Source organism: Anguilla anguilla, chromosome 4 (genome assembly GCF_013347855.1).
Source record: "Anguilla anguilla isolate fAngAng1 chromosome 4, fAngAng1.pri, whole genome shotgun sequence".
NCBI lineage: Eukaryota > Metazoa > Chordata > Actinopteri > Anguilliformes > Anguillidae > Anguilla > Anguilla anguilla.
In genome coordinates, this window is record NC_049204.1 from 32,352,277 (window position 1) to 32,365,861 (window position 13,585).

Genomic DNA, 13,585 nt, shown 5'->3' on the forward strand with positions numbered 1-13,585 from the left:
TTTAATTCTTTTGATAATACAAATGTCTTGGATAACAAAAACATGTTGCAACATGTTGTTTTCAAAAATATTTAACTTTACTGAATGCCATTTGTTTCAGTTGAAAATACGGTTCTTGAGATTAAGACCAGAGAGATTCATGTCCCTACAGGGAGAAAAGGAGACAAAAATGAATTGTGGATCTTAGGTTATGGCTAATTGCATAGAACAGGCACAAATAAGTATCATTACGCCCTCAAGGCAAAAGCACCCAATCTTTGGTCATAATGAGTCCTGGTACCAACTGAGCTACACAGAAGCACAAACGCTGTTTCTATACAGTAGGTATTTCTTATACCTAACCAACATAATGTGACAACGTCCGCTGCGTCCTCCCAATGTTCTGTCAATATGTGAAGATAATACAGGTAAGTTGTAATGAGTTGGCCTGTGAAAATGCAGGCACCTCTCCCTGCTTTAAGCAACTTTACACGGAACCTCCACACCTTGATGTTAGGTTCAAGCAGGAGATCAAAAATGATTGAAGGCCTTGCTGTAATTACAGCTCTGTCATGGTTCTGACTGTTTCTAGACAGAAAGAGCTACCTGGGTGCCAACTGTCAGGTGTTAAGAGCATTAATTTGTTCCATCTCAGAGGGTTCCTGCTCCCTGTGCACATTTTCCCTACGACTCCAGGGACTTATCTGTCAGGATAAACCTTTACTTGCGTCCTCCGGCGCCCTTGTCAAGGTTCGCTCTCTGGTTATTTTTAGGATGAATATTGACTGTTTTACAGGTGGCTGGCCAGCTCAAATCACCCAGCAGTACTTGTGTATGCCTCACACCACCCCCTTGTTGCAGGCATGGCTTTAAATGCTGGAGCTGAATATTACAGGGAACATTATTGGGTAATGCTGGCACTCCTGATTTAGAATGTGCCACAGCTTCATTTGTTTCACTGGGATACAAACTGAGGAGCAAAAAACTTTGCCTGTTCTGTAAGGATGTTGATTTTATGGGAGGGAGGAAAACATGCGTTTATCTGACTCAATTTAATAAACATGTAACTGAAATGTTTAATTAGTAGTTTGTTAGTAAGAGCCCGACTCTTACTAGCAAACGACTAAGTAAACATTTCATGATATGGTATGCCTGAAGAAAACCTGATGTGTATGCATTTGTGCTAGAGAGCATACCTGCATCAGGTCTATGCCTGGCACCATCACAGGGGACTTGTTTTTTTAACTTATGAGAAACACAGAGGTCTAAAACTTGTTACGGGTACAGGCATAAGCCTGAGGATGACTCCGTACTCAGAAGTTAAATGCTTGGATTCTTCTGCTAGAAACTCAAAGGTCTGAAACTTGTTACTCAATACTCAGAGGTTCCTTCTAACTTGGAATCTAGTGTTAACTCAGAGGTCTTTTGCAACTTGTACCTAGCTCTGACTCAGATGTGGGGGCTGACTCCAAATCACATTTGCACCAGCTCTCGTGGGGTTTATATCTCTGTTCTGGATATTTGTGAAGTTGCAGAAGAACTGGAAAGGAAGAAGCAGATATGGTGAAAGTATGATGGTTTATTATTAAAAAATAATCACCGGTTAAGGCAGAGAAAATATCAACACATTCAGTACCCATAGTTGTACACAAGATTACATGCTGGCTTTGGCAAATAAGGATGAATGTGTTTACCAGCAGAGCGTTGTACATAACTAAATAATTCCATATGGACATGACTATGGTACCAGGAGAAATATTAAGCACATTCTCCCAAATGTTGACTATGGTACCTGGAGAACTGTTGTGCAGATTCTCTCAAATTATGCCTGTGGTACCAGGAGAATTGTTAAGCAGATTCTCCCCAAATGTTTATTTGGACCTCCCATAAACGCAATCCTTAGCAAGCCTTCCACATTACATACCTCCCTTTGTATACCCAAATAAGGTCTGGACAGGAATCACCACCACCAAGAGAACCCCTCTCCCCCCCTTCCCTCTTCTAAAAAGCATACTCCCCCTCCCCAGAGGAAACAAGGGAACCAGTAAAATCTAGTGACAGTGATAAGATACCTATAAGATACTTCATATGATGTTACCTTATGATTTTGCCTGTCATTTTCTTCAATACTTTTCTATGGAGGTCTACGGTGGTGGTCCTTCTATGATCCAGACACTTACTGTATGCAGGCATAAATATCTATCTATAAATTGTCCCATACCTATACAGCACCAGGAGGTTGGCTTTTCAGGGTTCCCCACAGAAATACCCAGAATTATCACATACTTTCAGCCCTTAAAAACATTAATTTCTGTACCTTCTTACCCCATTTCAACAGACAGAATTCACAAACAACTTCATACATCCTTTACACAGTACCGCTTTCGGCATTTTGTTTAACGTTAGCTACCTTGCAAACGAGATGACAGACCGAGTGTATAACGTTACTACAGACGGCTCCCAAATTAAGCACCAAAATCTGCATTGCAATTCGGTCCGGTGGGTAAAATTATTGGTTGTATAGAAACTGGTCAAAATAATGACTTCTTCATGGCAGGTATGTGGATTTTCTTTAAGCCAAAATTCATATTAACCACTCTGCCTGTACTGGTAACTAGGCTCCTTTTTACTAGGCTATTGTAGCTACCACATTATAAACTATAAATTAATGTTAGTTAGCCCTATAGATGCTCTACCGACCTACAAAGAATTAGTAGGTCTGTTGTGTACAATAGCCCTTTAAAAACACTTCCATTCAAAAATATGACATACATTTTCACTTTATTTGTCATTCAAAGTAAAGGACACATGTATGCCTTGAATACATACATATGTGTTTCTTTCAGGTACAATTTAGACTATGTGTCTTCACATGCATTTATGTGTATGAGGTGTGGCTATTAAATAATGAGACTAATGCTGTAATTAAATTTTAATGAAGAAAACCTTTCAATTCCTTTCCCCTTCAATATATTCCCCTTCTGCAACTACACACCGCCACATTCTGGTCTTCCACTGATCAAAGCAGTGCAGTAGGTCTTCTTCCGTTAGTTGTCTCAGAAGCTCCGTCGTTTTCTTCTTCACTTCTGGAACAGACTCGAAATGGGTTCCCTTGAGGAACCTTGAGTGCAGACTTGATTTTAGGGAAAAGTACTTGACCACCCTCCCTCTTCACCTGATCTAGCACCATGCAACTTTTTTCTTTTCCCTAAAATCAAGTCTCGTATGCATGTCTCTCATAGCTTGTATATGCATTACTATTATCACTTACTCCTAACAAACATAGTAAAAAAGGACATTATATCTGCTGAAAAACAAAGGTACAGAAATGCCAAGTTACACACACATACAAAGCACGGTCTATAAATTATTAATTAAAGCTGGAAAAATCTATGCTTGACATTAAAAGTATAGAAAAATGACAAGTTACAAGAAACAATATGAATCTTTGCTCACACAAACAAGCCATTTCCCAGAGCAATGCTACTAAAACTAAAGTTGCAAGAAATATGGCAAAGAAGAAACATTACGGCCCATCAGCTTTCTTTCTGAGTGTGTACTGAACACTACACCTGGAAATCTTAAGCTTCTTTGCAATTTCTTGTGGGGAATAACCTTACCGCAATATGTTCACTAGACCCTGCACATCCAGACCTTACACCTTCTTCTTTGCCATATGTCTTGCAGCTTTAGTGCCTGTACACATTATACATTATAAGCCATTGGTACTAGTGTACCTGTGGTAAAAAAACAAAAAAAACTTAAGGTAATATAAGATTTCAATCAATTTAATTATCCATCCACCTCCCTGCCACCCGCCCCCCTTTGCAAAATGATTGGATAGACTTGTAATAATTTGTTTAATTGTAATCAAAGCCAAAGGTGGCTATTTTGAAGAAAGCTGTGTCTATGATTAAAACTCATCTTTAGATGTTTCTACTTTGGTTTGTTATTCTATACATGTGCATAATAACACTGAATTTGTTTCTGTATAAGGTTTAAAAATAACAAAAAAAACCCCAGGTGTCTTGATATTTTTGGCCTATACTTAGGATACTTGGGATCATAACCTCCCGGTGCCATCTCATAACAGCGCAGTGTGCCTGTCTATGTATCACCAATCTCCGGCATTTCAATTGATATTATTCACAGTCCAACACATTTATCATGTTGTTTCAATTTATTTACATACACATACATATAATGCTTTCTTTTAGTCCATAATGTGAGCATTGGCCAGCCCAGGTTCCCGTCATTTGAACCAGGGGTGGTCTTCTTAACCCCAGGGTGTTTGAGCAAGTGTTGGGTGGGGGTATCCCATGGTAATCTACAGGCCGTGGGACAATTGTCCTTCCAGCTGTGTTTACAGCCTTCTGATCTTTACGACTCCACCAGTGTGCAGGCAATGGTATAAAATTGCACCTTACAGTTCTTTCAGCTGAAAAAAATCACGCATCCAACACATAGGAGCTGACAGTTTTGAGAGACAATAAAGAAGTAATTTGTTTAATTCACTATTTAAAATCCATTTTTAAACGTAATGGGGGGAAGGGAAGAGGGAGAAAAATATTTTAGCTGCACAGATTTCAGATTGGTGTCATTGGTGTCATTTGCTGTCATTTGTCATTCTCTTTAATCTTGTCCTGTCTAGGCATACAAATGGAGTGTGTGACCAATGCTTTGGTCTTTTTTTATTTGCCCTTCTTAAAAGGCTGGTTTTCTCAAGACACCCTACCTACCCATACTCAGGAAAAAAAAAAAAACACTTGTGGCAGTGAGCCTTAAAAATTAGCATCAGTGTGAAAAGGCTGGGAAAAAAACTGTATCTAAAAACTGTACTTACGAGTCAATGGCAGGCCAAACAAAGCAAAAATTATTTTATTAGTTTGTTCTGCAGACACAATTATCTAGGACAAGCTCGTTTAGTTTATAGTTTGCATATTATGAACCATTACAGGGGCAATTCAGGTTCAGTACTTCGCTCATAGGTAATTCATGTCCCCCTGTGAGGATTCAAACTGACAACCTCCTGAGTGTATCGTTCCTTATTTCTCTCATAGGTGGGTGGCTGGACCCAGGAGAACAATCACCACAGCTCCAAAAATCCTTGCTGATTTGATCTAATCTGCCAAGGGGGGCATAACACTTCCTGTTATTCTTTACCCTGCAGCTAATGTCTCTTATTCCACCACAGAAAAGCCTCACAGTGGGATGGGAGTTCTTCATACTGTACCTATAAAAAGCCAGGATGGAATTACTTGAGTTTATCAGATCAATCTGCACAAATACTACGGATTGAAGGGAGCTGTTTCTTCAATAACTACTTTTAGAAGGTGTATATTCCATTCTGGTAAACACTAGTCAGGATGTGATGAGGGAAAAAATGATAAATACATTAGAACCTCAGAGACACAGCCAACCAAATGAGCGATGCGCATGAAATGAGCAGAGCAATTTCGGTCAGGAAACTTGCCACAGCTGGCAATTGGTAGGCCTTTGCACCCACTCTCTTACTCAACCAATCACATACACACATCACAACATGTTCTATTCAACCAATTGCATATACACATAACTACATGTTCTTATGCTCAACCTAACTCATGCACACATCACCAATGGAACAGTCAGACCTCCCAGGTGCTGCTCATTGCGTGCACTGCCCTTTGCATGGCACGCTTACTGCAGCTCACAGAATTGCGCTGATAATTATTGCTCTGATAATCGCTGCTTAAAGAATTATTCCTATAAAGTGGTACACTGCTGAAAAGGGTACATGCAACCTGTTGGGTAGTTGAGCACTGGGTAGCCTGTTCTCTGGTGTCTTATGCTTTTAAGTGACGCCATCTTTTGTGTCCTCCAGGTATTGTTTAACTCAGCTTTCTCTGCCTGTATGGCCCACCTGTTAAAGGAAGAGAGCTCTATATATTTAAGTACAATTTGGTTTACTAAAACAAAATGACCAGCATGTAACCCAGGCATTTATGTATCCTCCTTGCTTGGTTGTCTTATGATGATTTTATATGTAATCTTTCTGACCGGTTGTTGCTAGCTGGCATTGTTAGCACCAAATGACTATCTTGGTTTCTATATGCCTATCAATGTTGCTAACTTTATACCTGGGGAAGCCTAACTTAATCAATGTACATTCTGCTTTAGAACATTAATTGGGTGTATTTACATATCATATACATTGCTGATTCCCTCTGGGAGAAATACAACCAAGAATGAGACTTTGTTTGGTACACTATATTGTGGTCATCTTATACCACCAAGAACAAGACTTTGTTTGGTATGCTATATTGTGGTCATCTTATACCACCAAGAATGAGACTTTGTTTGGTATGCTACATTGTGGTCGTCTTATACCACCAAGAACAGGACTTTGTTTGGTAGGCTATATTGTGGATTACTTGTTAGTTGATTCTACTGCCCGAGATTTGCAGCCTTTCCAGCTGCTAATATATAAATCTATCAAATATTTGTGCTATTATGATTGAATAGATCATTTTATATGGCTGCTCGGTAACTATTGCCATGTTCAATTTCGGTGCACACTGGAAATGGCGTGAAGACTACTGTTGACCAGCGCATTTTATATTACATCTCTTACATGTTATTGCTGTTTCTTGGTTTGTATCCTGCATGGTGTTTAGCACATTATTGCTGAGAGGATTGCTCTTGTTTTGCATGAATGTACATGAACTGTTGTTAACTGGTTGAATTTGCGTATTGTAGCCTAACTTGTAGGTTACACTACTGCTGCAAATTTGTATCTTTGCACATAATTTGGTACATTACTACGTTATATGGTCTCATCACATCTTGAGCGAAGTGACTATCCAATTAGTCAATCCAATTCATTTCTGAGGCAAAAACCAAATGTTTTCTTTAAACAAACTTTTATAATTTTATAGAGTTTGAAAACTTGGTAATAAGTTCCATCTTGCCATTGCTTGAAACAATTTGAATTTGTTCTCCATTTAGGCGGAAGGAAATGACCATTCTATGAACGCCCACTAGAGTACACTGTAATTATCTGAGCTGAAGGAAAATTTCTGGACCTTTTGTAATGGAGAATTTTCTTTGAAACAAACTAATAAATATTCTAATATGTTTTTCAGCCAGTTCAAGCTATTTTGCATTATTTGTGACTATATTTGTCCTGTATCGGCAATGAAGTGCAAATCCTGCTGCTTTATTTTGTGCTACTTGTAATGTATTAATCTTGCTTGTTCCTGCACTGGACCAAATGACAGAGCAGTAATCTACATGTGATAATACCAAAGCTTGTATTACATGGCCAGCTGAATTTGACAAACCTTGATTGTCTCATAAAGTTCTGTCTATTTGCATATTGCTACCAGTATTATTTGTAATGTGCATTACTAGAACTAGCAAGGTGCTATGTTGGATTTTACTCAACACCTGTAAATTGCCTTTTGTTGCATTTACTTGATGTTTTCTTAGTAGATTTCCTAATGTGTCTCCTGCCAGTTGCATTACTGCACTCCTAGCTCTTGTGTCCTCAATATGTACTGTCCAAGGATACGGCTGTCTAAGCATGCTGTTTTTTAGTAGGCCAATGCTGTGGGCAGTATGAAGTATAATTAATTAAAAGAAGAAGAAATAAATAAATATAATCCATGCTATTTTCTAGCTGTACTGTGGAAGTGTCCTAACTTCATGCCCTTGTGTGACCATGCTCAGGTGTCATATTGTTGAAGGAAAATGTCAGCGAAGCTGTGCCTCATTTTCTTTTTTAAATGGAGCTGCTTGTATTATTTATGGGACCCATTTACTTCCTGAAAAGTATGCCCCTGTATGTGCTCAGCAAAACCCTAGAAATAAGTATTGTAAGTACAATATATTTGAAGGAAATTTTGCTTACTTGGCAGCTTTCTCATCCAGTGCGCTCAACTTGTGTACTCAATGGTGGGCAAGTGCACTGATTCAGGACAAGGCTCTAGATCTCTCAAAATCGCAGTTAATCTGCAAAATGTGCTCAAATTATTTTAAATGAGGCTTCTGCTCTGTTGTGGGCTTTGCTGATTAATCACTAAAATGGCAGGTGGTTCTTTGCATCTAGTTGAAACTTCTAAATCTTACAAATTTTACACTCAATGTGGCTCCCTCTTGCAGTTTTAAGGGTTCATACTAGAGAGAACCATTTGCAGGTATTAGCCTGGTGAAATGAAATCCTTGCCATTGGCGGTTAAATCAACAGCACCCTTTGGAATTTACCCAAATCGTTGTTGCGCTTATTTTGTGGGGCAATCACTGGTGTAGGAAATGGATCAATTCCTGTGATAATGAAGTTGCAGTCGTTATCATTAACAGAGGTCATTGTTCCATGCCATTTATTAATAGACTAATTTGATGTTTAACCTGGACATGTATCACATATTTTTTTACATTGGGCACCATGGTGGTGCAGTGGAGAGCACTGTCGCCTCAGCGTGATAAGGTCCCGGTTTGAAAGCGGCCGGGGACTTTCTGTATGGAGTTTGCCAGCACCAACTGAATACACAAATCGCTACATGTTCTTGTACTCAACCTATCACGTGCACATGTCACTGTTGGAGCGCCTTTTTAAAATTGACTGTCAGACATCTCAGGTGCTGCTCATTGTTTGCACTGCCCTGCAGGGTACGCTTGCTGCAGCTCACAAACTGCGCTTACCCTCTACCACCACCAGCTTCAGCCTGGTGTTTGGAACTGCTTGTAGGTACTGAGGGGTTTTGATTTTTCTTCTGTTTATGAGGGGATATGTATTGTGATCCTTGTTTGATAGTGCATGCTGACAAGCACACATGCATACCTAAATCAGATACTTTCAGCAATAAACCAAAAGTAATTACTCTGCATGTTTGTTAATATCTGTATATGTATTTAAATGTGTGAGTTGTCTTGACTGAAATGGGTATGTAACTGGACTATATGCTGTCATGCTTTGTCAAACTTGACAATTGATGCAAAAGGCAAGCATTAAACAAAAAGTCTTTATAAATAACATTTGGAATAGTCTCTGTACTATTCCCAAAGAATATAATATTGGAAAATAAGCCATATTTGACATAAAATCAATCTGTTGGTAAAAGATAGCAGGTCCTGTTCCTTTGGAAAGTGAATCATAGCTGTAGCTACCTGGCTGGTCTTTCTAAGCAATATATCTCTTTCTCAGTGACCTGCTATAATTTTCTGACTACCTGTTGGCTACAGGTATAAGAAAATGAATTGTCTAATAACATTTTTATTAAAGCGTGATATATTTTTTTCTTAATATGAACTATCGTCCATAAATGCATTATTTGAACTCTGGGGTAAAATGTTAGTAGCCCATTTAACATAGGGCTACAATTAGGCCTACAGTAATGTCAATAATGATTCAAATCAATAAAGGTATCACATTCATATTACTTTTAAAGTTACAAAATTCTCTGGGCAACCTCCATTCCTACATTTGCATTGGCACTATTATTTCAACATTTTGCAGATACTCTTATGATGACTTAAAAAAGTTAATGCGAATGTAAAGCTATGCATGTGAGGCAGTAGAAAAGACTCATGACTAAGAGAAGGGACACTTTAATTGAGGAAAGGATGGAAAGGTGACCAGATAATACAACCCTGATTGGTCCAGCTGGAGTGAAAGGCTTGATAGCAGATTTGATGATGGAATAGAAAAAATGATAAGAGGGCACGGTTCCTCTCTTGGCGCTGTAAACTAGAACCAGCAATTCGTTTTTTATTCAGCCACAATCGGCAACAATTGGATGAGAGTAGACTGGAAAAGCAGCGGAATTCTGAATGAGCTGGAGGGGCCTGGTGGTATGTGTGGACGGACCAGCGAGGGAAGAGCCCGGTTGGGACGGCTCAAGAATTCTGCGGATGCTGCAGAGAAAGTGTCGGCAGCTCCGGGTAACTGTCACAGTGATCTCAGTGACAGCTTGTTATCAAGGATTACATCAAGATTCTTGGCAGTCTGGGATGCAGACACCATTGCGTTACCATGGAGAGATGCTTGAGGGAAAAGGTTGCTGCTGGTAGGTAGAAAAGCTCTGGCAATCGTTCATGTCTCAGAGGTTCTGCTGTAAAATAAAAGAACATTATTCAAACATTTGTTTTCATGAATTGGCAAGCAGCGATTTCAACTTGAAAATGTCAGCTAGGAATTAAATATGGAAAGGGGAAAAAACTATTTGGGGGAACACACTGAAGTCTTATTAAGAACTAATATTTGAATACTCACAATTGAAACTAAGCTTGCATCTTCCTACTTCAGACTATGTGAAATATTATTTTGTTAAAAGCTTCAAATATAGCACCCTTAAATAAAATGTTTTCTTTGCATCTTTATTGTTATTGCGTATAGTCGACAGTACAGTAATTTTAGCAATGTCAGCCTTTCAATAAGCAGTCCACACCCATCTCTATGTCCTTGTGAGAGAACAAATGTGAAAACGTACTTTTACTCTTTAGGGCATGATATCCTATTTCTCAGCCTTTTACTGTCGGATCTGAGGATCCAATTCCTGCCCCAGGTGTTTTTGAAGCACCACAGACCACTGCTCAGAAGCAGAAGTTTGGGTCTTAAAACATTTTGTAAAGATACTGGAAATCTCATAAATCATGGCCAGCTTTTCAAACGGTCCCTTCTGTATCATAAATGTATTTCTTCCAAGACTTTCATAAATATCTTCCTGTGAGATAAAGTGACAAGAAATTATTAATGGCTTGGTCTAATGGAATGCTAGTCCATTTAACCAGCCGTAGTAGCATCCATAAATGCTGTTTAATCTATGGTAGAAGGAAACTGTGACATACATCACACGCTACCTGTAACTTGCTGCTTAAATATCTGACCGGATATGCCACATATAACTAAAAGTGGAAGCATTATCGCTGAATAGCAATGCAGCTTCCAAAGTTCCTAGCCAGGCTTAGAATATAGGGCAAGATACACACCAAGTTTTGCTGTGCAGGGATTTGAGGTTTTGTCCATGAGGTTTTGTTTAGAAAATAAAAAAAAGTCTAACCCCCTGGGAAGACCTTGTTTTCAGCAGTAGCATGGCAACTGCTGAAAAAAAAAACAGGAATTGGTTAGAGTGGCATGGCTGAGGTAAGATTGTGAGTGCTGACCAGCAGACAAAATGAATACCTAAAGACAGATTAACTGAAATTTAGTCCTTTTACAGTTATAAAGGTTTTACATTATTTGATTATTAATTTATTGTTTGTTAGTTTAAGATTGAATAATATATGTCCACCCTCTTGCTATGTGCAGCTTAATCATCTAATGTTTAAAACATTTCATTAGAAGAAACCATTGAACATTTAAGAGCAAATTTGGCACAGATGCACACTTGGACTTGGAGAGAAAATTGGACATTTTGAGAGGAATGAAATGGCTGAAGTAGTGCAGAGACCTGCATATAGTTAATGTGGGACATGAAGGAAGAATAATGGAGATGGAGTGTGTGTGTGTGTGTGCGCGTGTCTTTGTGTGTGCGTGTGTGTGTGTGTGTGCGGCGCGCACGCGTGTGTGTGTGCATGTGTGCAGAGGGGGGTGAAGTACTGCTGCTCAGGAGATCTATGAGAACAAAAATGCACTCCAGAGAAAAATAAAATTCTAAAAATGGATTCATGGATACAAAAGGTACATCTTTTTACAAACTAAGTTATCATGTTGCCATCTACTGAATGTAATGCTGCTGTAAATGCAAGTCTTCTGTTTTTATTCCCAACAATTCAGGAATACAAAGGGAGTTGAGAGGAACTCTCAGTCAACTGCAGTGTGACATAAGCCTGGAATTCAAACAACGGTAAAGAAATTGGGTCAGGATGGAAGGGAAGCTATTCTCATGTTAAAACTCTCTGCAATCAATTGCACAACCAAACCAAGCAATACCAAATCTACCTAATTTAATTTATGCCATTGTTTGTTCTGCATCATTATTAATTGGAAACCATTTACATGCTTTTTAATGCTTTTAAATGCTTTACATACACATGAAATGTTAAATATACTTCCAGCTGAATATTCTTATGATTTCAGTGAAACTTACACATAATCAAAAATAAGGCAGTCAGACTTTAATTTAATTTTCATATTTCATTACATCTGAGTGCAGTTCTTTACTGTCTTGGCATTTTTTGGTACGATTCAAGTTTGGAGAAGGCTCGTCATTTCAATTACATTCCCTGCACCAGAGGTCACTGTGTCTCTGTCTGGCTCTGCCCTCGGAAGGCAAACTTAATTAAGCTCTATATCTCCTTCCTTTAGCAAGTTACATGTCCAATAAGAAAATTCTCTTAAACACAATCAATTATCTAGCTCCAAATGCCAACAGAAGCAGGTTGCAGATAAGTCTGTGTAGATTTTTCGTAATGAAGAAGAAGGGAGATAATAATTCAAAGCCCCTGTGGATATTTTTTTTCCCAGGAAAGGGAAATTATCTGTGATTCCCTCCAAGGGAAAAGTCAATTGCACCCAATACCTTACCAATTTCTTTAGAGGGCACATTGGACTAATGGGACCTGGGCCAAACATTCTGCGCTGTAAGATCTCAGGCATGCGGTTGCCTCCTGTCTGATACTAAGAGCCTGGGAGGAGAGAGTTCGAGCTGATGCTGCATCACAAGGTGTATTTTAGTGAGCCGGGTTGTCATGTTTGAGACACTGAAGATACTGCAGCATTCATGAATGGTATACCTCCTCCATGTCACTGCTGCCGTGTCCTGCTCTGACCTATGCGGTGATTAACTGTAAAACACACCGGAACATTTCCCTGTTGTTTGACTACTGTCAGATAGTGAAATACCTTTATTCACCCATAAATACAGTATACTTGTCAGGGATGGATCTAGAAGTGGGCAGGGGTGGACAATGCCCACCCAAATTTCTGCTGTGCCCACCCAATTGGTCAACTTTATTCTGCGCCAATTTTGGACCCGGCTCTGCACTCTCTTGACTTTATTTATTTATTTTTTAAGTGCCCTGAACTGATGTCCCCCTTACATTACTTTTGTAGCAGTAAGATTACATTAATTCTAGTTTTTAACCCTAACCCTGTACACCTTCCCTGCCCACTTCGCACCAACACAGTGCAGTCAGCAGTGTAGTTCCTGCTGCTGAAAATCATCTAAGTGATCTGAATAATAGTGTACCATCCCAACCAACAATACGTCTCGTTGGTTTAATCCGAGCTAGTACCGAAAACACTAGGAAAACAGCTAAACACTGTAGTATAGCCCACCGTGTGAAAAGGTGCCCACCCCAAATTTCTAATTGTCCCCCCAATTTCAGCAGTCTAGATCCGGGCCTGATACTTGTCATACAGTGATGGAAGAAAAAAGGTGAGCTGTGTGAACTGACTTCAACCCCTCCTCAAATGAATGGCGGCTCTTATCATCCAGGCCATTCTTAAGGCAATGAATGTGGGATCTTGTGGGAATTCAAGCCTTACAAACTGTATGAACCTAAATGAAACAAAGGGAAATAAGCCAGAGGCAGCTTCCATGCAGCATATTTGAAATCAATGAGTGTTTTTTTTTTGTTTTTTTTTTTGCTTGAGGGTAAAAAATATATATATTTTTTATTATTG